Raw genomic sequence first — 25,442 nt, 5'->3', positions numbered from 1 at the left:
ATTTCATTACTATGTCCTATTAATGTAATGGGACTTTGTGATTGCAGATTTCTGAAGTGTCAAAATCATTCCATTGGCACTTAAGACCCAGTACATGTCCTTTTCTCATGTCAATACTCTGCATCAAGTTGGATAGGGAAAATGACTGACCATTTTGCTTACCTATAAGATTAGGTAGAACTATCTTGCTAGTTCTAATCTTTATTTTTAGAAATCATGGAGGAAAGTTACTGAACAAATTCACAGGAATCTATAGACGAACTTTAAACATAGAATAAAATATTTATGAAACCAGAAAAGTGAACCTCAGTACATTGGACAAAAACGATTAGAAAGGTCTCAATATAAACACAGGAATACACTTCAAAATAACACTATTCCTTAACCCCAGTAATAAATTTACAAACACACAAACCAATGAGGAGTTACCAGTTACAATCAGCTTGACACAAAGGCATCTGGCTTCAATCTGCACACGTGGGGCTGCACAGTGGTTAGCACTGATGCCTCACAGTGCCAGGAAACCTGGTTCAATTCCGACTTCAGGTCACTCTGTGTGGAGTTTGCATGTTCTCCCTGGTTTCCTCCAGGTGCTCTGGTTTCTTCCCACAGTCCAAAGATGTGCGGGTTAAGTTGATTGGCCATGCTAAATTTCCCTTTAGTGTCAGGAGGACTAGTTTGGGTAAATATGTGGGGTTACTGGGATAGGCCTGTGTGGGATTATTAACAGTGCAGGCTCAATGGGCCAAATTGCTGCCTCCTGCACTGTAGGCATTCTACGATTCTATCCACTTGATGCTTTGCACCCAACTCATCTCTCTCCCTAAGACACTCCAAACCAGTCTTCAATACAGAGCAAGCAAATTAGTTTCCTAAACACAATCTTCCTGTAGCAGCACAGCAAAACTGATCATTTTACTGACTTCTGTAACTGACTGTTCAATAGTATTGTGGTCTTTCTAATGAGAGAGCTCAAATTTCCTGTTCCCTCTCTCTGCCACACACTGAACTCTCTCTCCTGTCTTTTCTCTATTTGCAATTTGACTACAGTCATTCATAACAGAAAGCTAATTTCCAAGTGGTGATTTTTTTCCTGACGATCACTAAACTGTTAACCCATCTGAAGCCATCTCCGCAACTTCAGGGATTGTAAAACCTCATTTTAAAAATGTCTTTTGAGTATTGCTGGAAAAAAGATGTTTTCTGTTAAAGTTTTTTGTCTTACTCATTAGAACATTCACAAGAATACAATGTAAAGGAAATCAACAAATGTATACTGTATGAGAAGGGAGTATAGATTTGTTGCCAACTGGAGTCTGATTGTAAAGGTGTAGCCATGGAGAATGCACTAGTGTATGGTGATTCACAGTTAACTGCCAAACATGTTTTGAAATTTAAACAAGGCAGCTTGATACTGGTCAAGACATTGGCCTGGGGAATGAATCAGTGAATGCTGTCACTTAAAAATGTATATATACAAACAAACCCAAAAATCAAGAGACTGTGCAAATTCTCCAGCACCAAGGCACACAAACCACATGAAAGACATTGAACATAATAATATGTAATACTGAATTAGTGTCACATACTGGAAAGTAAAGGCATACTTCAATCAGTTGTTTGGCTGAGGCAGCAGCACTCAACGTTATTTAATATAAATCAGATAGCAACTTCCAGCCACTGCACATATGGGAGCACCCAGAGGAAATCATGCAGTGAGTGGAAGAATGTGCAAACTCTGCACAGTCATTCATGGCTGGAATCAAACCTGTGTTTTTGGTGCTGTGAAGCAGCAGTGCTAACCACTGTGACACTGTGCTGCCCATAGGTTTAATTTGGTGAACAAGCTGAAAAAGACTAATGAAGATCGTATTGGAGGGAAGAACAGAACTTCTGCAAGATAGGCATTAAACACTAAAATAAAAATAAACTACTGTGGATACTAAAAATGAAGTGCTGGAAAAATCAGCAGATCTGGAGGCATCTGTGGAGAGAGAAAAGGAGTTAATGTTTAGTCCAAAAACTGGGGAGGTAGAAATATAGTAGATTTTATGCTGTTGAAAAAAGTGGGAGAGAAGTCTTGTGGAATAAAAGGGAAGGTCAGGGAGGGTGGGGGAGATTAAATGCCAAAAATGTCATAACAAAAGGCAAAGAAAATAGTAATAGTTCTATTAAAGAAGCAAAACATTGTTCCAAGGCAAGAGTTAAAAGCACAATAAAGATAAGCTTTGTCTGAAACATTAACTGGGATAAACGCAGTGTTGAGGGCTTTAGATGGAGTAGGTTTCTTAAAAAGTGTACAATACAACTTTTTAAATCAATATGTGGAGGGCTCAACAAGAGAGGGAGTTCTGCTGGACTTGATTCTGGGGAATGAATCCAGACAGGTAGTTGAGGTGGTGGTGGGGGAGCATTTGAGTAATAGCGATCACAGCCTGCTACAATTTAAGCTTGTTATGGACAAAGAAATAGACAAGCTGCAAAAAAAAGTTTTGGATAGGGGAGAGCAGATTTTAGTAAAATAAGACAGGATCTGGCCAAGATAAACTTGGGACTGCTACTAATGGGAAAGTCTACAGAAAAGCATTGAGGGGTCATCCAAAAATAAATGGGCAGGATGCAAGCCTAACATGTTTCCTCCAGGGTGGTGAGTAGGAATAACAAGCCCGGAGAACCATGGATGAACAGATATTCAGGATGCAATGAGATGGTAAAGAAAGAAGAACAAGGAGAGCAATTCCGTGGAGGCATTAGTGAAGTATAGAAAATGCAGGGTGAAGCTTAGGAAAGCAATTAGGAATGCAAAGGGGGCATACGCGAAACCTCTGGCTGGTAAAAGTAGGGCAAGAGCAAAGATAATTACTGCACAGGAACAGGCCCTTCGGCCTCCAAGCCTGCACTGACCATGTTGCCTGACTGAACTAAAACCCCCTACCCTTCTGGGGACCATATCCCTCTAATTCCCTCCTATTCATGTTTTTGTCAAGATGCCCCTAAAATGTCACTATCGTATCTGCTTCCACTGCTTCCTTCAGCAGTGAGTTCCAGGCACCCACCACCTTCTGTGTAAAAGAAAATTTGTCTCATACATTTTGAAAAAACCCAAAATTCAATAAGTGTATCAATGGAAAGAGGATAACCAGGGAAAGAGTAGGACTCGTTAGGCACCAAGGGTGCTATCTATGGGTGGAGTCGGAGGGCATTGGTGGAGTGCAGAACAAATACTTCACATCCATCTTCGCCCAAGGGAATGAGGAAATTGGTATGGAATTCAGGGAAAGAGATTGTGACGTTTTTGAGCAAATTGACATAGGGAAGGACAAGGTATTGGTGGTGTTGGTAGCCTTAAAAGTGGACAAGTCTCCAGGTCCAGATGAATTATACCCTAGGCTTGTGTGGGAGGCAAGGGAGGAGATTGCAGGGGCTCTAACCCAAAATTTCAATTCTTCTCTGGCCACGGGGGAGGTCAAGAGGCTGTCCCCTCGAAAGCTAGTGAGAATATTATCAAATAAATAGGTTGGACTAAAACCTGGTGTTGTCAGACTTTTTACTGTGTTTACACGGGGGAGGTGCCAGATGACTGGAAAACAGCTAAAAGAGTTCTGCTATTTAAGAAGTGTTGTAGAGATAAACCAGGGAACCACAGACCTGTGAATCTCATGTCACTGGTAGGAAAACTTTTGGAGAAACTTCTGAAGGAGAGCATCTATCTTCACTTAGAGAGGCAAGACTTGATCAGGAATAGTCAGCATGGCTTCATCAGAGGGAGATCATGCCTAACAAATTTGATTTAATATTTTGAGGAGGTGACCAGCTGTGTAGATGAGGGTAGTGCAGTTGATGTAGTTTATGTGAATTTCAACAATGCCTCTGACAAGGTCTCACATGGAAGACTTGTAAAGAAGGCAAGTAAGTTCACGTGGGATACAGGATAATGTGAAAAAGTGGATTCAAAATTGGCCCAGTTGTAGGCGACAAAGGGTGATAACAGAAGGCTGCTTTAGTGACGTACTACAGGGATCTGTTTTGGACCCTCTATTATTTGTCATTTATATAAATGATATTGATGGCTATTGCGAATGACACAAAGATTGGACGAGTGGTTAACCTTGGGCTACTAGAAGATATAGATGGAATGGTCAGATGTGGGCAGATAAGCGGCAGATGGAATTTAACCCTGAAAAATGTGAGGTGGTACACTTTGGAAGGAGTAATTTGACAAGAAGGTACTCGATCAATGGTAGGACACTAGAAAGTTCTGTGGACCTTGGCATGTTAGTCAACAGATTTCTGAAAGCGGAAGGGCACATTAGTAGAGTGGTGAAAAAAGCATATGGGACACTTGAATTTATCAGTCGAGGCATAGATTACAAAAGCAGGGAAGTCATGTTGGAGTTGTATAGAACTTTGGTGAGGCCGCGGGTAGAGTGCTGTGTGCAGTTCTGGTCGCACTTGAAGGGTTGCAGAGGATGTTCCCTGGGATGGAACATTTAAGTCATGAAGAGTGGTTGCATAGACTTGGGTTGTTTTTACTAGAGCAGAGAAGACTGAGGAGCAACCTGATCAGGTTATGCAAGATTGTGAGAGACGTGGACAGAATGGATAAGGAACAACTGCTCCCCTTAGTTGAAGGATGAATCAAGAGGGGCCGTACACCCAAGGTAAGAGGCAGGAGGTTTAGGGTGGATGTGAGAAAAAGCCTTTTTACCTAGAGAGTGTGACGATCAGGAATGCGTTGCCTGGGAGGATGGTGGAGGCAGGTTGCCTCATATCCTTTTAAAAAATATCTGCATGAGCAATCGGCAAATCATAACATTTAGAGCTATGGGCAAGTGCTGATAGGTGAGATTAGGTGGGAATTCAGGTGTTCTAATGTGTCGGTGTGAACTCAATGGGCCGAAGGGCCTCTTCTGCGCTGTACAATTCTGTGAAAGCAAAAACAGGAAAACAAGATACAAACTGGCACTTGAAGGGAAAAATAAATCATAGTTCATGGTCTGAATTTTTTGAGTTCAATGTTGAGTCTGGAAGGCTGTAAAGTACCTAATTAGAAGATGAGCTGTTGTTCCTCCAGCTTGTATTGGCTTCAATAGAGCATTACAGTAAGCTGAGGACAAAAATGAGTATCTGAGAGCAAGATGACAAATTGAAATGGGAAGCAACCGGAAGGTTGAGGTCATGCTTGAGGACCTAGTGGAGGTGTCGAGGGTTTTAATGCATTCAGAAATACATCTCAGTTTTTGTATTTTATACTTATTGCCATAAAATTCAATGTTCCAGTGCAGGAGGACATGCCAAAAGCAAGACTAGACGTGGAAATAAGGCAAAGCTAATGAAGCTATAATACAGGACTACTTGTGTGCCAAACAACATAAGCAGCAAGTAGTAGATTAGAGTTAAGCAATTCCACAATCAACAGATCAAATCTAAGCTCTGAAATCCTGCCACATCTGGTCATGAATGATGGTGGGCAATTTTTTGATTTGGTTTGATTTATTGTTGTCATATGTATTAACGTACAGTGAAAAGTATTGTTTCTTGCACACTCTACAGACAAAACATTACATTCATAGAGAAGGAAATGAGAGAGTGCAGAATGTAGTGTTACAGTCATAGCTACAGTGTAGAGAAAGATCAACTTAATGCAAGGTAAGTCTATTCAAAAGTCTGATGGCAGCAGGGAAGAAACTGTTCTTGAGTCGGTTGGTACGTGGCCTCAGACTTTTGTATCTTTTTCTCGAAGGAAGAAAGTGGAAGAGAGAATGTCCGGGGTCCTTAATTATGCTGGCTGCTTTGCCAAGGCAGCTGGAAGTGTAGACAGAGTCAGTGAATGAGAGGCTGGTTTGCGTGATGGATTGGGCTACATTTATGACCTTTTGTAGTTCCTTACAGTCCTGGGCAGAGCAGGAACCATACTAAGCTGTGATACAACCAGAAAGAATGCTTAATATGGTGCATCTGTAAAGTGAGAGCCATAGCTGACATGCCAAATTTCCTTAGTTTTCTGAGAAAGTAGAGGCATTGGTGGGCTTTCTTAACTACACTGTTGGCACAGGGAGACCAGGACAGGTTGTTGGCGATCTGGACACCTAAAAACTTGAAGCTCTCGACCCTTTCTACTTCGTCCCCATTGATTTAGATCGGGGCATGTTTTCCTTTACACTTCCTGAAGTCGATGACAAACTCCTTCACTTTGTTGACATTGAGGGAGAGATTATTGTTGCTGCACCAGTTCACCAGATTCTCTATCTCATTCCTGTACTCTGTCTCATCTTTGAGATCCGACCCACTAAGGTGGTGTCAGCAAACTTGAAAATCAAATTGGAGGGAAATTTGGCTGCACAGTCATAGATGTATAAGGAGTATAGTACCAAGTAGATGAGGCGGCTCTAGAAGTTTCTCTGTCCTTAATGATGTGGGGCCAAAAGATGAGATGACGATGACTGCTCTTAACATTAAAGCTGCATTTGAAGAAGTGTGACACTAAGGAACCCTAGCAAAACTGGAGCCAATGGAAATCAGGGAAATCTGCTGGTTGAAGTCATAGCTGGCACAAAGGAAGATGATTGTAGTTAGAATCGTAGAAACCCTATAGTGCAGAAGGAGGCCATTTGACCCATTGAGTCTACACCAACAACAATCCCATCTAGGCCTTATCCCTGTAACCCCATATATTTACTCTGCTAATCCCTCTAACCTATGCATCCTGGGACACTAAAGGGCAATTTGGATGGCCAATGCACTTCAGCTGCACATCTTTGGGAGGAAACCGGAGCAACCGGAGGAAACACATGCAGTCACGGGGAGAGCGTGCAAACGCCACACAGACAGCAACCCAAGTATGGAATCGAATCCAGATCCCTGGAGCTGAGAGGTAGCAGTGCTAACTGCTGTGCCACCATTAGTTGTTAGAAGTCAACCGTCTCAGTCCCTGGATGTCACTGCAAGGAATTCCCAAGTACATTATACACCATTGCCACCTTCAGTGTTTCCTCCAAGTGGTGTTTAACAAGGAGGAGTCCTAGTTCATCAGCTATGTGGTATCAACTGCATGGCAAGTCTTAATTGCTGCCAGAGAGCTTCTCTGATGCTGAATGTTAACTTATACAACTCTGGTGTTTTTTTTTAGTATTTTAATTATCGTTGAAGATTTTAAAAATTCACGTCTTTAATTTGCTTTCTACATTTGATTGGACATTCATTTCACTATTCACCAGTCAAATTTGAATTTGTTGGTTCAGATTCTGCACTGTTTCTTTATGATATTTCAGTCTGGTTGAGGAGATTTAGTTAATTGTCCTGTTCACAGTTTCCAGGTGTTCTTGAGAGTGTTGTACTTTTTGGCTGTCTAATTTACTGCAAGTTCCAGTGACAAGTCCCCAGGTTTCTGTGCAAATGCTGACTGCAGAATCCACCCTAAATTTGTTACAAAGCTAGATAAATAAAGCACAGCACAAAACATTTTTTTTTAATGTAGAAATCCTATTTTTGTAAGTGTGAAGTAATGCAGTTTGGAACTTGTTGGATCAGGTTTGAAACCAATGGTTAAAACGTTGCTTCAAGATTACTTGTTATTTTAATAAAGTGAGGCAATGGAATCTAATACTATGCCTACTTGCCAGAATTATTTCAAAAACCCAAATAAAACTGCTCCAAGATATGGTCACACCAGCACTGAATATTCTATTATTCTGAAGGGATTTAGCTGGCTGACTGGTGACCATCCACCCTGACTTCCTCATTAAGTAATTGAAAACTTTCAGATTGCAGAGGAATCTGCAATGACTTCTGTCAAATCAAGAAACTCAAAGAGTAAAAATAAGGTCAGTTTATTGATTTTGATCTGGTAAGATCCAAACTGGGCACATGGGAAACCATGTGCCTTTGTTTATGGAATGCAGTCGCCAGTGAGCATCACTGAGCACAGTACATTTTTTGGGAAGGAGACATCTACCCTTGGGAATGACAATTTGATGATTAGTGTTTATCCCTCACCCAAATATTCTAATTCTCTGTAAGCACCAAAGCATGCTACTTCAGTAAGCAGTACCTGAATAACTCACCCAAATGACCATCTGAGTTCAGTTACTAAAGCTGAGCTCAAACATGCGTTCATCCTGGAAATCAGATGTAACTCCCCTTAGTCATTTTTGTCCTCAACATCCCAAATGAGATTAGTTAACTCAGCTCAAACCAGGGAGTCAATCCGACAACTTTTTATGGGCTGTACAATTTAACACAATGCCATGCGTTGCATTTTCTCCTTGTGTAAAAGCTTGTTGAAGATTGAAGTAGTAAAAAATTGGCTTTGGTGCTAACAGTGAAAAATGCCCTTGGCAGGCATCTCTTTATTCATCTGCCAATTGTAAAATCTAGCTCTTGAATGCTTACTACTACTTTTTCTTAATTTATTTCAAACAACAAGTCATGCTATAACCTCCATCTTGTAAATTAACATTAAGATGTTCATTGGATTTGCATTTCTTCCAGCGTGACTGGATAAATGCCTCTCTGTAACAGTGTGCAAATATTTACAGTACTGTCACACAGGATATCATTCTGTGGTTTCAAATAAGTCAGCTACAGGTATATTTTTCTTCAGTCACTAATGCAGGAAATAAATTGGGAATTCCAATTTTATACTCGGCAATGTTTTTGCTTACATTAATGATCACAAGGATAATATTTGATAGTTATAGAACTTGGTTACAAGAAAATTTGCTTTGCTTCATACCTGTGTTATATCTGGTTTAAGGACACTGGTGCAAAAGATATGTTCCATGTCTCAGTGCTGACATCTTGATGTGCAACAGAGAGAGAAAAACACTGTCCAAAAAGAATTCTAAACATTTTAAAGCTGCTTTGCTGAACCATAATTATGTATATTTTTATGATGGATAATTTTATTATAATATGTTATTTCATATGATTGAATGCAGAAGGTGAAATGTATAATAGTGATAAACAACCTTGTCCTAGCAATGAACTTGAAATGTCTTTTTCCTTCTTTTTACTAACCTTCCCGGGTGAAGTGTTTACCACTTAATTACAACCTTTACTGTAGAGTCTACATTGAGGAATATAATAGTCATGCATTTGATTTCTACTGATGATTTTAAAAAAGAAATGTCAGCCTAAAACTGTTGATGTAATTAGACCCAGATGGAGGTAGGTGCTGCTTTGAAGAGTTTCTGTTCCACGCAGCCTCACAGCAGTGGAATATTATAACACGGAAAGGAATACCTGAGTGGAAAATTAGTTTGATCTCTGAAGGGGAGCCTTTTTACACTGTTCCACCTACCCATTTTTAATTTATAGATGTGGAAAAATACAGTTTTACTGTTAATTGGATAGACTGTAATATAGAAAGGAATGGAGTGTGCAGATGGGACAGTTTTCCCAATCAAAGAGAGCAGGAGAAAAAGAATCAACTCTGATTCCATTTCTGTTTGCCATTTATAAGATGACCATAATGAGACTTGGGAAGTGGCTGTTTGCCCATCCTCGTGACTACAAATTAACCTTCAACAAGTTGTGAGGGGATCTATTTTAGCAAGACCACTCTTATTGATACTCTGAAACAAAAACAGAGAATACTGGAAAAGCTCAGCAGATCTGGGAGCATCTGTTAGGAGAGAAAGTAGAGTCGAAGACTTGAAATGTTAACTCTGCTTTCTCTCCTTATGGATGCTGCCAGACCTGCTGAGTTTTTCCAGCATTCTCTTCAGATTACAGCGTCTGCAGTATTTTGCTTGTCTTGTTGTGGTTCTGATGGATTTAAAGCTATAATCTAAATGGATGAGGGAAGACTTTATACCAGTGTACTGTTATTCATGCTAATACAGGAACACAAATAGGTCATTTAGACCCTAGAGCCTGTTCTGCCACATGGTAATAATGTACAGTCACCTCTGATCTACAGTCAGACTCCATATACCTGCATTTGCCCCATATTCCTTAATACTTATGGTCATAAAGTCTATCGATCTCTGACTTTAAATGAACAATTGAAGTAGCCACACTTTTGCGTGGAGAAGCATTTCCTAATTTCACTCCTGAAAGGTCAAGCTCAAATTTTTAGACCATGCCCCCAAGTTCTTGAGCCTCTAGCTAGAGGAAATGTTTTCTCTCCAACTACTCTACCTGTTCCCCTTTAATATCTCGAAATCTTTGATCAAATCATCCTTTAATCTTCTAAATTCCAGGAAATACAACCTTAGTTACTGTAATCGTTCCCATGGAGTCCAGTTTTCATTCTGGCAAAATTAGCTGCACTCCCTTCAAGGCCAATGCAGCGAGGGATCCATTTTAAGTTGCCTTATTAGGTATTGATCTGCTTTAACATCAGTTACAATGGGGCTGAATTGCTTATTTATGTAGCATTGAAACTTGCGTGTTAGCATCATTTTGCATCACTGCTTATATGAGATCATATAAACTGACCAGTGCAAATTTAGAGTGAGTGGGAAAAGAGGTATTCAATAGCACTCAAAGCAACTGCGGCTTCTTGAAACTCTGCAGTGCAGTTTTGTGTGAGGAATATCTATACATACAGTAATTTTCTTTGAAGGTAAAGCTGAAGCCTGGCTTGCTCACTTCTGTGCAGTGCAGGTGCAGTTCCTGACTCTGCAATCCTATTTTAATTTTAGGGCTCTGGGTGTGCAAGCTATGGAGCTTACACTGGGTGAGGTAGAGAGGTTGTTTTAAAGTCAGTGGGAGAGGCATTACTTTCCTTGGCTAAGCGGCTTGTTTGGACAAAAAATTCATGGGTAAATTTTCAGGTCCTGCTCACAGTGGGAATCGATGCAAGCGGGACAGAAGGTTTGATGGATTATTGGAATGTCCGTTGACCTCGGGCAGGAATTTCCCTGTCTTGATGGGTGGTGGAATCAGAAAACCCCACCCACAGAATCTAGTATTTACCCTTCAGGTTCCTAACTCTGCAGTCTTGTTAATTTTAGAGCCCAAAGTGTGACCTTCGTTCAACTTTGCAGCTCTTGAGGCAAAGATGCCATTTTAAAGTCACTGAGAAAGGTGTTTGCTGCAGAACTGTCCTTGGCTCAAGGCCTTTTTTTGGCAGAAATTACAAGGTCTTTCAGGATTTGATTTGATTTATTACAGGGAAAAAAATTGTTTCTTGCGCACTTTACAGAAAAAACATAGCGTTCATGGAGAAGGAAACGAGAGAGTGCAGAATGTAGTGTTACAGTCATAGCTGAGTGTAGAGAAAGGTCAGCTTAATGCAAGGTAAGTTCATTCAAAAGTCTGACAGCAGCAGGGAAGAAGCTGTTCTTGAGTCGGTTGGTACGTGACTCAGACTTTTCTATCATTTTCCTGAAGGAAGAAGATGGAAGAGAGGATGTCTGGGGTGAATGGGGTCCTTAATTATGCTGGCTGCTTTGCCGAGGCAGCCAGAAGTGTAGACAGAGTTGATGGATGGGAGGCTGGTTTGCATGATGGATTGCGCTACATTCACGACCGTTTGTAGTTTCTTGTGGTCTTGGGCAGAACAGGAGCTATACGAAGCTGTGATTCAACCAGCTTTCTATGGTGTATCTGTAAAAGTTGGTGAAAGTCATAGCTGACATGCCAAATTTCCTTAGCCTTCTGAGAAAGTAGAAGCGTTGGTGGGCTTTCTTAACAATAGTGTCAGCATGGGGGGAACCAGGACAGGTTGTTGGAGATCTGGACATCTAAAAACTTGAAGCTCTCAACCCTTTCTACTTTGTCGCCATTGATGTAGACAGGGGCATGTTCTCCTTTCTGCTTTGTGAAGTCGATAACAATCTTCTTCATTTTGTTAACATTGAGGGAGAGATTATCGTTGCCCCACCAGTTCACCAGATTCTCTATATCATTCCTGTACTCAGTCTCATCATTGTTTGAGATCCAACCCACTACAGTGGAGTCGTCAGCAAACTTGAAAATCAAATTAGGGGGGACTTTGGCTGCACAGTTATAGGTACATAAGGAGTATAGAAGGGGGCTAAGAGCACGGCCATGTGGGGCACTGGTGTTGAGGATGATTGTGGAGGGGGTGTTGTTGCCTATCCTTACTGATTGTGGTCTGTGAGTTGGAAGTTGTGGGCTCAGTCAAAGAGGGAGGAGCCGAGGCCCAGGTCACAGAGTTTGGGGATGAGTTTCGAGATGAAGAAAGCGGAAGCCAGCAAACTCCAACTCTATAATCTTATGATTAATTTTGGAGCCCTGAGTGTGATCTTGTTGAAGTTTGGGTTGAGATAGAGAGGCCTCTTAAAGTCATTTGAGAATGTTTCAAGGCTTGTGATTTAGAGTCTCGATTCTTTGGAGTCACTTAAACCTGAGACAGATATACCCAGGAAGTGACGATAGTGAGTCTGTTGTGGCTAAGAAAGCAAGGAAAACTACCACTTCAGCAACTAAATTGGAGATTGTAAAATGTTTTGAGTTTGGTGACCGAGCAGTTGGTGTTGGTAAGGCACTTGGATTACCCCCTACGACAATGAGAACAATCTATGGTGACACTGGCAAAATCAAAATACTCCAAAAAATGCTATACCTTTAAATGCTAGCAGGATAAATGGGGCTAGAAGCAATATCATGAGAATATGAAAAGACTCTTGGCAGTTTGGATCGAAGACCTAAACCACCACAAGGTACCCTTAATTTAGTCATTCAAGCAAAAGCTAAAACCCTGTACAATGACCCCAGAATGAGAGGTCACCGTTGGAAAGTTTCAGAGCTCGGCACAGAAGATTCGAGCATCTCAAGAAATGGTCCTATCTGCATGGCATCAAAGTGATCCACAAAGCTATTATTGATACTGAAGCAGCAGAGTTTTCTGTCTATTTGAGGAGAGTCATTGAAAAATGTGGATACTCACTAAAACAAATCTTTAACTTTGATGAAATGGGGCTTTACTGAAAGTGCATGCCATAGAGAACATTTGTCTCCAAGGAGGAGAAGATGCTGCCAAAGATCACCTGACTTTCTTGCTTGATGGGAAAGCTGCAGGAGATATCAAGCCTGCACCTTGGTGATGAACCAGTCCAAGGATCCCAAGGTTTAGAGTAATTATTTCAGGGTACATCTGTACATCATTTGGCATTCAAATAAAAGAGCCTGAATGATGAGAGCTCGCTTCCAAAAAATAGTTCTGTATCGTAGAATTCCTACAGTACGGAAGGAGGCAATTCAGCCCATCGAATAGGTACTGACCACAATCCCACCCAGGCCCTATTCCTGTAATCCTTATTTACCCTGCTAATCCCCTGAAACTAAGGGTAAATTTAGCAAAACAAAAGAATAAAGTTGATGTACACCGTATTGGTTTCATTCATATGTATAACATGTAAATTTAAAAAAAGTTTTGCCCCTGTCCTGACTTGCACTCTGATCCTTTGGTGATCTTACTGACTGTATTATTGTTTCTTCCATACCCAAGTGACTTTAAAATCTTCCACTCATTCAGACTGTATCAGGAAGCATATGGAACTGCCTGCCCTTGGAAAATAGATTTATTTATTAAGTGAATTCAAATTCCAAAGCCAAGTGATAAATGTTTAAGGTGATTAGTCCACTGCTTAGTCTGTAGAGCGGATTCGTCTCTGTAGTGGACAACATCATTTGTGTCTTTCCACAGGTGCTTAAGGAGTTTGTACTGAGGCCCCAGTCATGGAGTTTGGCTGCACAGGTACCTTGGCCTATCCTGAGCCTTTTTGGCAAGGACCACTCTCACCGTCATAGTTCAAAGCCTGCCATCTGACAGATGGGGTTTGTCACATGGAACACATTCGTGACTTCCCATGTTTCCAGTTCTTGATCCAAAGCAGGTCTGCTGGTAGATCTTGCTGAGGAAGATTGTTCCATATGAAGTATTTTGTTTAGAAAATATATTTCTTGCTGGCTACAGTGCATAGTATGCTGGTTGCGTGCTTTAGGTCCAATGTTAGTGATGACCCCAGTGACAATGACAACAACTTGTACTCATACAGCACCTTTAATGTAATAAGTGGACCCATGTATTTGACAAGCAAAACCTGCTTATCCAAGTACATAAAGCATTTATAAAGTCAAGTTTATTAGAGGAGAATGGTGTGGTAAATTACGTCAAAGGCTACAGACATGCTGAGAAAGACAATGAGAGATTGTTCTCTTCTGCCATAGTCATGTAGAATGTCATGCCTGACGTTGATAGCCATTCCAGTACCGTGACAGGGGCAGAAATATGACTGGAGCAATTCAATCATGGAGTTTACATGATTTACATGCTGATAACATGTTCAACGGCTTTGTAGGGAAAAAGGAAGTGGGAATTAGGGTAAGACGTGTGTTGGTTTTTTCAGAAGGGCGGTTCATGGTGGCGGATTTGAAGGAGAGAGGGATAGTACCTGAGGGGAGAGAATGGTTAACTATCAGTTAACAGGGGGATTAGGAGTGGAAATCAGGTGGTTAGCAATTTATTGAAAGTTGAGGAAGCAATCTTATGGAAAGATCAGCCCTGAAGAGGGCAATGAAGGAGATTGGAGAGAAGCTCAAAAAAGGCGTGAGTTCAGCTCCTTGAATGGGGGACCTTTCACAGAAGTTTGCTCCAGTGGGAGGGAAGGAAGCTGCTATGGCATCTGATCGGTTGGTCTCCTAGTGACAAAGTCCATAAGCTCCTTGCACTTATTGTTGGAGATTAAGATGAAAAAGAAAGGGGAGAACAGTTTAAAAGGATGGTTTTTATTAGAAAAAGACAGAGGTTATCTTTGCATTGCAGGGTGATCGTGGCTGTGTAAGCAACTTTAGGAAGGGAGAGCAATATCTGATAAGAACATAAGAAATAAGAGCAGGAGTAGGCCATCTAGCCCTTCAGGCCTGCCCCGCTATTCAATAAGATCATGGCTGATCTGAAATGGATCAGTTCCACTTACCCGCCTGCTCCCCAAAACCCTTAATTCCCTTATCAATCAGAAATCTATCTACCCGTGACTTAAACATATTCAACGAGGTAGCCTCCACCATTTCAATGGGCAGAGAATTCCAGAAATTCACTACTCTCTGAGAGAAGAAGTTCCTTCTCAACTCTGCTCTAAACTGCCCGCCCTTAGTTTAAAGCTGTGCCCTCTAGTCCTGGTTTCTTTTCTAAGCGGAAAGAATCTCTCTATCTCTACCCTATCTAGCCCCTTCATTATCTTGTAAGTCTCTATAAGATCCCCCCTCAGCCTTCTAAACTCCAACGAATACAGGCCCAATCTACTCGATCTGTCCTCATAAGCTAACCCCCTCATCTCCGGTATCAACCTAGTGAACCTTCTCTGCACTCCCTCCAAGGCCAATAAATCCTTTCGCAACTAAGGGGACCAAAACTGCACACAGTACTCCAGTTGCGGCCTCACCAGTGCCCTGTACAGTTGCAGCAAGACCTCCCTGCTTTTATAGAACATAGAACATTACAGCACAGAACAGGCCCTTCGGCCCACGATGTTGTGCCAACCAATTAAAAAAGCAATGACCCTCTAACCTAAACCATTCCCTTTCCATCCATGGGGATCTCTTAAACGCTCCCAAACTAGGCGCATTTACAACTGCAGCAGGCAGGGCATTCCAATCCCTCACCACCCTCTGGGTAAAGAACCTACCTCTGACATCCGTCCTATAACTACCACCCCTTAATTTAAAGCTATGCCCCCTCGTGTTAGCTTTCTCCATCCGAGGAAAAAGGCTATCACTGTCCACCCTATCTAAACCTCTAATCATCTTGTATGCTTCAATAAGGTCCCCTCTTAGCTGCCTTCTTTCTAATGAAAACAACCTCAAATCCCTCAGTCTCTCCTCATAGGACCTTCCCTCCATACCAGGCAACATCCTGGTAAACCTCCTCTGCACCCTCTCCAATGCCTCCACATCCTTCCTATAATGTGGGGACCAGAACTGCACACAATACTCCAAGTGCGGACGCACCAGAGTTTTGTACAGTTGCAACATGATGTTGCGGCTCCTAAATTCAATCCCTCTCGCTATAAAGGCCAACATTCCATTTGCCTTATTGATCACCTGCTGCACCTGCAGACTGAGTTTTTGCCATTCGTGCAGAAGGACCCCCAGGTCCCTCTGCACAGTAGCATGCTGCAACTTTTCACCATTTAAATAATATTCCATCCTACTATTATTTATTCCAAAGTGGATAACCTCACATTTGCCAACATTATACTCCATCTACCAGGCCCTCGCCCACTCACTCAGCCTGTCCAGATCTCTCTGCAGACTTTCCACGTCCTCCACACAATTCACTTTCCCACTCATCTTCGTGTCATCAGCAAACTTTATAACCCTACACTCAGCCCCCTCCTCCAGATAGTCTATGTATATGGTAAACAGTTGAGGCCCTAGCACAGATCCCTGTGGCACACCACTAGTCACCAACTGCCAACCAGAAAAGCACCCATTGATACCAACTCTCTGCTTCCTGTTAGATATGATGTGGAGATGCCGGCGTTGCAGACTTCTATCCTGTTAGATAGCCATACCTGCATCCACACTAACACTTTATACCCAACTCTGTGTACCCTAACCTGCTGCAGCAACCTTTTGAGGGGCACCTTATTGAACGCCTTCTGGAAATCTAAAAACACTACATCCACCGGTTCTCCTCTGTCTACCGCACTAGTCAAATCTTCATAAAAATCCAGTAAATTCGTCAAACACAACTTCCCCTTCATGAATCCATGGTGCGTCTGCGTGATCGAACTGTTCTTTTCCAGGTGTCCTGCTATTTCTTCTTCAATGATGGATTCTAGCATTTTCCCAACTACAGACATTAAGCTAATTGGCCTGTAGTTACCCGCCTTTTGTCTGCTACCTTTTTTAAACAGCAGCGTAACAGTAGCTGTTTTCCAATCCGCCGGCACTTCCCCAGAGTCCAGCAAATTTTGATAAATAACTACTAACGCATCTACTGTTACTTCTGCCATTTCTTTCAGAATCCTGGGGTGCATTCCATCCAGTCCTGGGGACTTGTCTACCTTCAGTCCCATTAGTCTACCAAGCACTACTTCTTTAGTAACAGTAATTATATTAAGGATCTCATCTCCTACCAACCCTCTATCTTTAATATTCGGTAAGCTATTTGTGTCCTCTCCCGTGAAGACTGACATAAAAAACTTACTTAAAGTTTCAGCCATTTCCTTGTTTCCCACCATTAAATCCCCCCTCTCGTCCTCCAAGGTCCAACATTCACTCTAGCCATTGTCGTCTTTATTTATTTGTAAAAACTTTTACCATCATTTTTTATATTTAGAACTAGTTTAGTTTCATACTCTTTCTTTATCACTCTCTTAGTCATTCTTTGTTGTTTTTTAAATCTTTCCCAATCTTCTAATTCCCCACTATTTTTAGCTGCTCTGTACGCATCGGTTTTTAATTTAATACTCTCCTTTATTTCCTTTGATATTCACGGCTGGTTATCCCTTTTCTTACAGTCCTTCTTTATCACCGGAATATATTTTTGCTGAGTACTGAAAAAGATCTCCTTAAAAATCCTCCACTGTTCCTCAGCTGTCCTACCAACCAGTCTGCGCCCCCAGTCTACATTAGCCAATTCCACCCTCATCCTATCGTACACCCTCTGTTCAAGCAGAGGATACTGGTTTGGGACCCTACTTTCTCACCCTCCATCTGGATCAGAAATTCAACCATATTGGGATCACTCGTCGCAAGAGGATCCATCACAAGGAGATCCCTAATTCTACCTGCTTTATTACACAACACCAGATCTAAGATAACTCGCTCCCTCGTAGGTTCTGTAACATACTGTTCTAGGAAACTATCCTGACAGCATTCCAAGAACTCTCCCTCAAGTCCACTGCGTCCGACTTGAGTCAACCAATCAATATGCAGGTTAAAATCCCCCATGGTTATCGCCGTTCCATTTTTGCACGCATCAATTATTTGCTTGTTTATCGCCCGCCCCACCTCAAAGTTATTATTTGGGGACCTATAGACCACACCCACCAGTGACTTTCTCCCCTTACTATTCCTTATCTCCACCCACAACAATTCCACATTTTGCTTCTTGGAGCCTATATCATTTCTCACTATCGCCCTGATATTATCCTTTATTAACAGAGCTACCCCACCTCCTCTTTCCTCCTGTCTATCCCTCCTAAATGTCTGATACCCCTGCATATTCAGTTCCCAGTCCCAGTCACCCTGCAACACCATTTCTGTAATAGCCACTAGATCATACCCATTTGTGGTGATTTGTGCCATCATAATGCTTAAATGTTGTCTAGCCGGATCTGGCAGTGAATAGCTAAACTAGTTGCCTGTTGTAACCAGCATGTCTGTGCCTCTTGGACTTGAGGGAATGAAGATGAGGACCAAGGGAATAACCAGGGCGAGAGAGAGTCATAGATAAAGACATCTAAAACAACACTGTGCCATATAGGCTAAGGGGTATTGTGTGTTAACAACCATCTACAGTGTGCTGCATTTAGTAAAAGAATTATTTGAATGTCATTTTGAACCATGGGATATCAATCAGTTATGCCCCTTTGTTAACATGGCACTTGTCAGAGATTGTTACTGCCTGTATATCCTGGTCTGGAGATTCTGGCAGGGATTGCTACGTGCCTTTACAGCTTGACAATCTTATTTTCCAAGAAGGATGGATGAAAATTTCCATGAGGAAAGGCATTCTGCCTGTTACGGGATTGGAGATGGTAGATGGAGATAATTGGCAGCCCCAGAGCAAATTGCACTCTGACTGTTGAGAAAGGAATAACACCAAAATAAGAGAATAAAACTGAGGAGTTTCTGAAAGCCCCGCATTCCAGCTGATGTATTCTATAAATTTCATTGGCAGTGTCCTATCGTGGTTAGGAACCCAGGTGAACGGTTTTGAACAGGCAGCTGCATTGCTGGGGGACAAGGCGAGGGGGTACAGTGATGTCACGGGTGATTGAAGGGCGTGGAGGATATATGAGGGCGTAGCGATGATCTAGGAGTTATGGCAGATAAATGGGGGTAAAGGAGTGGCATGGGTAATCTAAGAGGACATGTATGATATGGGTAGCATTAGGTGGAATAGATGACCTGTAAAGGCAGAGACTAGCATGAGGTGGGTGGAGAGTGAGGGAGGTGAGGAAAGTGTAGGGGGTTCCCTCAAAAACTATTGGGAACTGGGATACTTTGTCAATGAACCAAGGCAGGCTGTCAAATTGGTCCTCACGTGCACACACTCCTCCCACACTGATTCACACATTACAAACTGCAGTGCGAACCTGGTCCTGAAAAGATAAAAATGTCATGTAGAGTGGTACGTAGATCGGGAATGCAGTTTGCGAGCCGCAAATATGCACAGGTCGGATTTTCCCGAGCCTTGAGCAAGATTCAGCTAATTGCATCTCTTAAAAAGCAATTCATGTACTATAAATTACTATGTGGAGAATGGTTCATTAATCTCTTTTTGGTGGTATACATTCAGAAAAGAATGTTTTCCAGAAGACTGAGGGAGTCCTCTCTATATTTTTGAGTAGAAATTGCAAAGTGCCATTGTATTGTTAATGTCCACCAGAACAGGGAGATTGTGCCATAGTTTAACACAACACTTCTTCAGCGCTGCATTGAATTTCAGCCTAGATCCTGAGCTTTAATTATTTTAATGTAGTTTAAATAAAATCATATTTTTACACCAGTGTGTGGGCTGATCATTCAGGCTGCTCATCGTGGCCATTGGCCAGAAAGACAGCCCACGCCAGTCTACCAGACCAACATTAAATTCATACATTTTAGTCAACAACCTCAAATTGAAGCAAACCTGTGGAATTATTTAAGTATAACTGCATAAAATCTGATTCATAACTTCCATCACACATGTGCAAAGACAAAACTGTCGCTATCAGCTGTTCAAGTCCACCATTTTCAGTATTCGTGGGGAGGGGAGGAAGTAAAGAGCATACTTTCTCGTTGCTGTCGTCCCAACCTTTGATTAAAGCCCCTACTAGCGTGTGAAAGTAATCAAATTAAAGTTCCTTGTAATTTCATTTTCCAAAACAGGAAACCATTTTTTCATGCCCTTCAAACGATTGCTTCTGATGAGAAAATTGATGGCCCAGTATTTGATGAAAAAATATTGACAAGTTGATGGCGGACACCATTATTAGTGCATTAAAAAATCCAGCAATTTATCATGAGGAGTTATGCCATGAGTTGAAAACTACCACAAATTGTTCAGTAATTTCTGTAATTCTGTAACTCTGCCTTACAAAAGTAGGAGTGTGCCACCAAGCTTGAATGATTGCCAACAAAACAATTAGATTTATGTAGTTGACATGAACTAAACAAAACTGGGGCTATTTTTTCATGGTGTAAGGGCCATTTCAGTGGTGACATTTAATGTTCTTCCAATTCGACCCAAGCTTGGAGGTCATGTAAGAGAATAATTGAAACTGTGGAACTTTGAGGCAGCATGGTGGCACAGTGGTTAGCACTGCTGCCTCACAGTGCCAGGGATCCAGGTTCAATTCCAGTATTAGGTCACAGCCTGTGTAGAGTTTGCACTCTCTCCCCATGTCTGCTTGGGTTCCTCCGGGGTGCTCCAGTTTCCTCCCACAGTCCAAGATGTGTGGGTTAGGTTGATTGGCCATGCTAAATTGACCCTGGTGTCAGGGGGATTAGTAGGGTAAATGGGTGGGGTTACAAAAATAGGGCCTGGGTGGGATTGTGGTTGGTACAGACTCGATGGGCCAAATGCCTGCCTCTTGTTCTGTAAGGATTTTAGTCTATGATTCCACTCTTGCATGAGGACTAAAGAAAGTGTGTGTTTTATAAGGTGCTAAAGCGTGCAGGTTGGGTTTCCCTGAGCTCACAGGAATATTAGGTTCTAGATGGCCAATGAAGTTCTTTCTGAAATGTAGTTATTGTTGTAATGTAGGAAACATGGAACCTAATTTGCATTCAGCAAACTTCCACAAGCATTGTAGTAATAACCAAACAGCCTTTTCATGAAGCTGATTGATGGAGAAGTACTCGCCAGGACAATTTTTCTGCTCTTCATTTGAGAAAGGCCACTTTTGCACCCACGCGAGCAGGTGGACATGACCTCGGTTTAATGTCCTAGTCAAAACCTGGCACCTTTTTTTCCTTATTCTTTCATAGGATGTAGGCATTCCTGACTGGGTCAGCATTTGTTGTTCATGGCTATACACTATTAAAGTGATTGGCTTGCTAGGCCACTTCAGAAGGCAGTTAAGAGTCAACCATGTTGCTGTGGTTCTGGAGTCACATATAGGATCAAGATGTCAGATTTCCTTCCCTAAAACGCAGCAGTGAATCAGGTGGGTTTTTACAACAATTGATGATGGTTGTCATAGTAAACGTTGCTGAGATTTATGAGTTGAATTTAAATTGCACCAGCAGCCATAGTGAGATTTGAGCCCCTGGTCCCAGAACATCAGCTTGGATCTCTGGATTATTAGTGCAACGTGTTAGAAAAAAAGTGTTTCAAAGGATTTATATTTGCATTTGTAAACATTGGAAAAAATATAGTTTTAAGTGTGTTTAATTTAATGTTTGTATAAGGAATGTTAAAAACTATAGTTAGTTTCATGCTGGACAAAGGTGTTTGTTTGTGTGGGGGTTGGTTTCAGTTCCACTTGTGCTCCCCTTGTGCATAGAAAGAGTTTAGCATGAAGATTTAAAAAGCCAGTAGAAGGATACAGGTGTTGCTGAGCAACTGGATGCCCTTTTGTGGTCGAAAGACTTTTGAGTTAGTTTTTAGCTGAATTTGTTTGCAGTTGAAGACACCTGGGAGTGAACATCTCTCAACTCTGCCAAGAGAGGCTGGATAGGACAAGGGAGTTGCAAAGAGGCAGACTTTACAAGGCGCCGCATAGAGTCTAGGTTGGGGTGGCACAATGGTTAGCACTGCTGCCCACAACTCCAGGGACCTGGGTTCAATTCCTGGCTTGGGTCACTATCTGTGTGGAGTTTGTACTGTCTGAGTTTCCTCCGGGTGCTCCGGTTTCCTTGCAGAGTCCAAAGATGTGCAGATTAGATGGATTGGCCAGGCTAAATTGCTCCTTAGTGTCAGAGGGCTGGCATGGGTAAATGCATGGAGTTGTGGGGATAGGGCCTGGATGGGATTGTGGTCAATGCAGACTCGATGGGCTGAATGGCCTCCTTCTGCACTGCAGGATTCTATGAAATGTATAAAATAACTAGGGAATTAGGACCGAAAACATGTCTTAAGGAAGACTGAAGTAAAGATACTAGAGAACCAAATGCCATTCAGAGAAGAATTCAAAGGAGAGCAGATAACATGTTGTGAATGAGAGACAGTTGCCGTCACTGGAATTAGAATTGGCAGGCAGGCTTCAGATGTAGATCAAAAGTCTGATGCCATCTTAATAGAGTCTAGGAATTGATAGTTAAAACAATTATGAACAATTTGTACAACATTCAAGACAAAGTAATCCTGAAAAGGGAGTTATAAAACCTAGATACTGGACTCATTAAAAGTGGAGCGGTGGCTTTGTTTGAAAGAGTAATTTGGAAAACCTGGACTGTATTTCAGAATTCAAACTGCTGATGGAAAACGTAACTGAAAAATGATTTTAAATTGTGATTTTGGAAGTTACATTAGGAAATTCTCATGTGACAATCATCTGGGGGATTTTGACGAGAAATCCACAGATATTCACTTGGGTTCAGAGTGGAGAGTGTATTTGACCACACCCAACCAACGTGCTTCAAGTGATTTTGTATTACTGAGTCCATTGTAGCTAAAGATACATTGTCATGTTTAAATGCTTTCGTTGAAACTAATGGCACTATGGACTTCTTCGAGGCTTCACCTCCCCTCTGAATAAATGCAACCCCTGCACACTAAATTTGCCGAGGGGTGGGCATTAAATTCCATCCAATTACTCTTATGATCTGTGCAGAGTTAAGTTCAGTCTAAAGACCATTAATTTTCCTCCCCCACCCTAACTAAAATCAGGCAGATTAATGTTGGAAGTTGAGATGGTGAGTTCTTCTGTCATTTCCCCATCTGACCTATGTTCTTTGTCTGCGCTGGAAGCCTCCTTCCTTGTACAATATGCACAAATGTCGTTGAGTGGGTGAGATTCGGATTCCTTTTGCTTTGCACATCTTATTGCCAATTCCCAAGACTAATGGAGAAAGATGACAGTAGACAGAAGCAAGAATTTTGTGATCTCTGTTATTTGTGAGTTAGTAGAAGTTCCATTCTGTCACCACACCTCAAAATGGTAAATTTAGCCTTTTATATCACAGAATTTAAAAATGTAATTTATTTTCACGAAAGAATATTTATTAATCTGCCTTATCCACTCTCACTGATGACTCACTCCATACCCATCAATGTTCTTCGGGGTCATATGTTGTCAGTGTGCAGAATTTTTATTCTGTTAACTGCCAAGTAGTTGAATCACGAAATGCAAATTTCCACCAACCTGTAGGATAATGGAGTTCGTGTTTCTTTCAGTTCTTTGGAGACAAACTGAAATTCTATGGGACACTATTTTAAAACTATTTTCATTGCACTGGTTAACGCCTTTCATAAAATTGCCACAGATACAGGGTTAATAAGGCTATTACCCTATTGTTAGCAGCTGAGAAGATACCATTTCAGAAAGTTCAGATTGACAATTTGTTCTTGTCTCTTGCAAGTACAACCAATGGCTTACATTTTAAGGGTAGTCATCTTTCATTGTTAAATGTTCTTAACCTTATTGTCTCCTCATTTAATATCTTGAAAGCTCCTCCCCAATCATTCTGTCACAGCACAGAACTTAGTTCAATTGAGTCATTGAGTCAGAACTGAATAGAAGAATGCAATTTGGCCCATTGAGTTCTATGTAGAACAATCCATTCAGTCCTATTCCCCTTCTCTATCCCTCTAGCCCTGCAAGTTTCTTTTCCTCAAATGCCCATCCAATATTCTTCTGAAGTCATTGCCTATGGGAGTGATAGAAATGGAGACAGCGAGTCCCAGTTTGTTGCAAACTATCAAAAGTATTCTTCCTCACGTTCTCCCTGAAACTTTTGCCCAAAACTTTAAATCTGTGTCCGCCAGTCCTTGTACCATCAGCTAATGAGGACAGCTTTTCTACCTTCCCTAGCCCTGTCATGGGGCAGAATTTTCTGCTCCCACCAATTGAAGGGATCAAAGTGGGTTTAATTTGGTGTCATTTTTTTTAAGAAGTCACTTTCTGGCTGGCAAAAAAATAGTCTGGAACTTTATTGTCTCAATGTTAAAGGCGGATTGAGTTTCCTGACAACCAATGTCAGGAACCCTATTTGCACTCAATTGCATCTCATGCCTGTTCGTTAAAAGGCCAACTTGCCAGAATTAAGTTCATCCTCCAAATTCAGTTGCCTGCCAGTGAGAACTTGGAGCATTCAGGCTTGGGTAATAGGAAGGGACAGATTCAAGGTGGGCGTGGGGATTGTAATGGCTGTTGGTTCTTACTGGAGGGAAGGCATGTGGAAGTGGCTGGAAAGGGGATTTGGGATAAAGGGGGAATTCCACTGATGACTGAGGGGAGAGGAATGTTGATATTGGTAATTCTACATTCACCACATTTCTCCCATCAACCGCATCTTTTACTTTCTCAAACGATTCTGTGAATTTTGTTAAGCCCATTATCCATTTTGAAATCCATATTGGCTATTTCTATATGTCTTTTATGCAGAGGCATGGTAGCATAATCCTAATTAAGCACTTAATTTTCTTTCCCACACTGTTAAGATAACTGGTGTATAATTACCCAGATTAGTTCCATCTCCGTTTTTACAAATAGGTTCTACATTGACCATTTTTCCAGTTCTCTAGCACACATGCACACACAATAGAGGCTTAAAATATAATTATATGGTTGTTGCAAATGTCTTCTTTATCATTTTAGGATCCTAGGACGTATCTTTTGGGCCATGGTACTTTGTTTGCCTTTAGCTTAACTAACTTACCAAATGCTGTCTTTGTATCATCGTAATGTTAATAAAGATCTGCTTTTAGGCTGCATGCTGGGTAATTTTACAGTGTAGTTCAGTGTGTGTAGTACTGTTCCTAAAGAACCTTTTTAAACACCTTTGATGTTTTTGAATCTACTTTTAGTATCAACCTTGGAGTCAGCAACCAAGGATTTATTGAGGAAGTCATACAGTTTTATTACTGTAAAAAAAGTAAAGTTTATTTATTAGTCACAAGTAAGGTTTACGTTAACACTGCAATGAAGCAACTGTGAAATTCCCCTAATCACCACACTCTGGTGCCTGTTCGGGTCAATGCACCTAACCAGCACATCTTTCAGAATGTAGGAGGAGACCGGAGCACCCATGCAGACATGGGGAGAACGTGCAAACTCCACACAGACAGTTACCCAAGCCGGGAACCGAACCTGGGCCACTGGCGCTGTGCTCACGAAAGTGCTGTCCTCTATACCGTAAACAGATGT

General features: G+C 41.5%; 1 protein-coding gene across 1 annotated transcript in view; it reads left to right on the top strand.

The window, feature by feature from the left end:
* srfbp1 (serum response factor binding protein 1) overlaps positions 1-25,442 on the top strand; it is a 202,637-nt gene that overhangs the window by 103,104 nt on the left and 74,091 nt on the right. The gene's annotated exons all lie outside the window — the stretch shown is intronic.

This window comes from Carcharhinus amblyrhynchos, chromosome 5 (genome assembly GCF_965287045.1).
Source record: "Carcharhinus amblyrhynchos chromosome 5, sCarAmb.v2.hapA, whole genome shotgun sequence".
NCBI lineage: Eukaryota > Metazoa > Chordata > Chondrichthyes > Carcharhiniformes > Carcharhinidae > Carcharhinus > Carcharhinus amblyrhynchos.
Note: the sequence above shows the minus strand (reverse complement) of the source record. Positions and strands in the feature narration are given on the sequence as shown.